Here is a 4679-nt window from a genome sequence, read left to right on the forward strand (position 1 = left end):
AGTATATAACCGGTGTCATCAGATGTGCTTTTTAGCTCTGGCTTGTGAAAAAGCAGAAGCTGTGAGTTCAAAAGGGAAATTCTGCTGACAGAGAAACAAGCTCCAGCTCTCCAAACCTCACATGTTTACATGTGCTCTCTTGGTTACAAGAAGTGATTAAAGGAAAAACTGATTGTGTGTGTGATTAGTTGAGACTGCAGCTGCATGTTATGCACCAGATTATAACAAACAGGAAAAAACTATTGTTTGATGCTGAAACTCCGTTTATGTTTAATGAGTCAGTGTTAGCGTCTCTTTGATCCGACCGGCTGCTCATGGAAACGTCCCTTCAGATACACCATGACCTGCCAGTGTTTGACCGCGGTCTGACACACACCTGGAGAACCACTTTGCTTTCCTGAGCTCCACCAGCAGCTGAATGCTGCGTGCCCGATTTCATCACTATGGTTTCCTGTGAAGAAAAATATATATTTGTAATATTTTTTCCTTGTACTGGGTATGTGGGATGATTTTGTTTTATGTTTAGCAAACTGTTTTAGCCATGTTTTAGCCTGTATGCTAACAAAAAGCTGGATGATATTTAGGTCTAAGTTAATCATTTTGGTCTATTTGCTTGGTTTGCGATCATGTCAAAATTTTGTTTTATGGAAAGTTTAAGTTTAAGCTAAATTGATGCTTTAAAGTAAAAAACCATGTTTTTTACTTTAAAGCATCAATTTGTACATTAATTTGTAAGTAATGCAAATTAAAGGGGCAGAATTATGTGTTTTCCAGGGACATGGTGTCATTTTATAGCATTATCAAGTTAACTATGTCACCTTCAGTTGTTGGAAAAAAAAAAGTTACATAAATCAAGTATGGCTTAAAACAAATTTGACTTTGCAATTTAACGCCTTGAAATTGGGCCTCTGCCTCTTTAAGAAACTCCTGCTCTTTCTTGTCAATCTTCTCTGCTGTGTTTTCATCTGTCTGTGGTTAATCGTTTAACTCTTGTCTAAATGTGACACAGAAAACCAAAGTCATGCTGCTACAGCCACTGCACTGAACCCCATTGAAAACTTCCTGGTTTTTCCACCAGGTTTTTTGACTCCTGAACTCTGAGTTCAAACATTAATATTGTGGTTTCTAAATTATTTTCTTTGCATTATTTGAGGTCTGAAAGCCCTGCATCTTTTTTCGTTATTATTTTTGACCATTTCTCATTTTCTGCAAATAAGTACACAATTTATTTGGAATTTCAGAGACATGTCAGTAGTTCATAGAATAAAAGAACAATGTTCATTTTACTCAAATATAAACCTATAAAGAGAAAAATCAGAGAAGCTCATAATTCTAAGTGCTCTCTTAATTTTTTCCAGAGCTGTATATTCTTTTTTTCTATGCTTTCTTTTAGTTAATCTTTTAAATAAACCAGACATGTTCACTTATCCTCCCGACCCCACTAGGGACAAGGGCGTAAGAAAATGGATGGATGGATGTTCACTTATTCCTATTTCATATTTTAGCACATAACAGATACTAGAATATTTATTTCTTAGATTCTTTGCAATTTCTCTGAGTGTTGTTTGGTCTAGTTTTGAGGTAAATTTGCTGAAACTTCCACTTCTGGGAGGAAAATTCTCATAAATGTTTGAGTAAACCTGCATCTCTTCGCATTAACGGAATAGAAAATGTTTGGAAATGCCAATATAACTCCTCTGGGATTATTGGACGGCAACAATTGCTTCCCCAAGGCAATGTCTTTCTAGCTAATCATTGTGTATGAATACACCTGGCTGATGTGATCCCTACTGGCTCTGTCAACCAGTTTTTGTCAAGTGCACTAAGAAAAACTACAAAACAATAAAACCCAAAAGCATTTCTCCAAGAAAAATACTCCATCTGTTTCTCAACTGACAATTTCCAAAGTCTTTTGCTAATTCCGGAGCCGCGTCTCGTCAGACGGCAGCTCGTCAGGTTGAGTGACGCGTTCAGGGAGGCTGAAACACGTGAATGCATGTGGGGAATAAAAACAAGCTGCGCTCACACACTTTCCCACACTGACACCTTGATGATTCTCACCTCCATTACTGCTCACCTTCTGTTCCCGGCAGGACTGCTGGACGTGAGCCTCCATCTCCATCTAGTAAACATGCTCTCTCACCGCCGGGGCGACACGCTCTCCAAAAAGCCGTGCTGAGCCTGAGCAAATGCGCTCAGACCCACAGACGAGCGCTCGCAGCAACCCACAGAAAGGACGACAAGTGTACGCACATGTGACCCCCGCAGAGGAAGTGAGATTAGCTTTTTGCTGCTGCTGTAATTCAGTTATCCCTCTCAGCCCGAGGCCAGGCGGCGGGCAGCCGGCCGGGGAGCGGGATTGTGCTGCGTCCAGACTTTTGTCTGATTGGCAGCTTTGCTCATCCCTCCTGCACACAGGTGACCGTCTTCTTCCCAGAGTCTGACTCCTCTCCACGTTCTGCGACCCCCTTCGGTTTTCACACAACCTCCCGACACCAAGGCTTGTCTCTTGCTGCTAATCTGCCATCTTAAATATGGCTGCCGTGACAGCTTGCTTTATGACATGACTCTTGACTCAGGAATTTCTCCGTGGCATAAGGGTCTGGGATTGCACTGGCACCTACAGTAAATACAAACATTTACAAAAGTTCAAGCAGAAGATCACTGGTGTAATATTTAATTTAACAGTGAGACTCAGTTACAATACTGAGTTAACTTATGGGTCTGTAATTGATCAGTCGTGTTTCAAAGGCAATAACATTTTCAAATTAAAAAAACGTTTTTTTGCTAAGTTATTTCATAAATAGACATGAACACAACAAAGATATTTATTGTTTCTACTCTTATTTAGATAGTTGGACCATTTCTGACGGCAAATGAGAAAGAAAAGCACAAATGGACATAAATCAAGTACACAGAAATCTGTATTTATTCCCATGTCATCAAAGTATTTCATATCAAAAAATGGTCCTTCAAACTCTCAATAATACTGTCAGAATGAAACATCTTGATTAAGTTTTTTATTTATTTGTTTCACCTAACTGCCAGCAGTTTAAATAATTATCAGTTTTCATTGGTAGAAGGAAAAGTTGAGCAGATAATATCATCATCCATCAACAAATCAGGAATCATCAGCCTGGCCGGTGAGCCGCTGCCTTACCAGGACCGCTTGGTGTCTGACTCTGAACTGCGATCACGCGCGCAGACCACGCATGCTCATGTAGTGAGTCACGCGCGCGGGCATCAACGCAGCCACGCAGCGGGAGGCAGCCCCGCTGGCGCAGGTTTCGCCACTTTTTCCTCCCTGTTTTTGGAAAGAGGTCTCGTTCTCCAAGGTGTGTCTAAACAGAGATGACATGTTGGATGTGCTGCCATGAGCCGCGCTGCCACCGCGCCAGAAAAGCAGCTGCGCTTGTTTTATTCCCCCTCTTTTTTTCTCTCTCTCGCTTTCCGTTTCTTCTCTTTCCCTGCGAAACGCAGCGCAGTGCCAGAGAAAACACAGTCATTGTTTGTTTTTAATGCTTGTTCCATTCCTCAGGTTTTTTATCCCGACTTAAAAATACCGACGAGTCGGGGAGGAGGCTTGACAAACGGAGTGACGCTCGTGTTAATTTGGGCCTCTGACGCCTGAGGAGTTCTCTGTCATGTTGCATTAAACACTTCGTTTTTTGTTGATTTTTTCCCCGTTCCTTTCCACGCTGACATGTTTTTGTACAAACGTTTCCTTGTGACTCGATTCCTTCATTACGTGACGCCACGGCGTTTCACCGCGTCTGACGTATCATCTGATACGTCTGAACAGACATCTAATGAGACCCTGATGGACAACTCTGAGGGAGAATCATGTCAGAGAGGCAAAGGAGGAGGTGATCCGGATTGGACGGTTCCGATCCTGGAAACGTTCCGGATTCCTTTTCAACACTTTGACACTTTTCTTTTAAATAGGATGTCTCCAATTAGACTGATGTAGCAGCACACAGAAGATGCCCCTCCAGGTAGGTTATAAAACATGTAAAAATACACCGCTTTCTTTCATATGCAGCTCAAAAGGGAGTTATAAAGTGTAGTGGATCATAACTTTCCTCCAATCACGTCACATTAGGTGATTTTTTTGTGTGTGTGTTTATTTGAGGAAAGTGTTTACCTTTATATTTTTGAGAAACTCACAAAAGTGAGGTAGCAACAAGCACAACACACAAGCAACTGAAGACTAAAATCACTGAAGCATTGAGAATAATCCGGTATATTTGTTCTTGTTTTATTTTACCAGAAAATGTAACTTTTAAGATGATTAATTGGTCCTTTTCCTCTCAGAGCAGGAAAATGTTGCTTTGTAGCAGGTTTTAAGGATTTTAGCTGCTAATTGTGAAACTGACAGGATGTAAATATGGTAATCTTTGTAAAAGAGCTGCTTGATTATGGGAAAAAAAAAGTGTAATCGCTGTTATTTTGGTCAATGTTGAACCGTGATTATATAAACCTTTTTCTTTTTTTTTTACTGACTTTGTAGAAACAACATATTTATTGCACTTGGAGAACAGAGATTTACCTTGAACAGAATCCTTTCCTATTGGCGTTTTTCTTAAAGTAACTGACATATTTATTAAAATGTAGGAAATTATTCAGAAAATTCTAAGCAATACAGAATATCCTGTATTGCTTAGAATTGAAAGTGAAAT

The 4679-nt window shown here is 40.3% G+C and overlaps 1 long non-coding RNA gene across 1 annotated transcript; it reads right to left on the bottom strand.

The window, feature by feature from the left end:
* Positions 1-245: 245 nt before the first annotated feature.
* On the bottom strand, positions 246-2788 carry LOC106945171 (uncharacterized). The gene is made up of 2 exons (XR_001424498.1): positions 2078-2788; positions 246-451 (listed from the first exon to the last, which is right to left on the bottom strand). It is a non-coding gene; the product is annotated as an uncharacterized LOC106945171 (long non-coding RNA).
* Between the last annotated feature and the right edge of the window lie 1891 nt (positions 2789-4679).

Source organism: Poecilia latipinna, unplaced genomic scaffold (genome assembly GCF_001443285.1).
Source record: "Poecilia latipinna isolate Pla-1442-1.1 unplaced genomic scaffold, P_latipinna-1.0 Scaffold132, whole genome shotgun sequence".
NCBI lineage: Eukaryota > Metazoa > Chordata > Actinopteri > Cyprinodontiformes > Poeciliidae > Poecilia > Poecilia latipinna.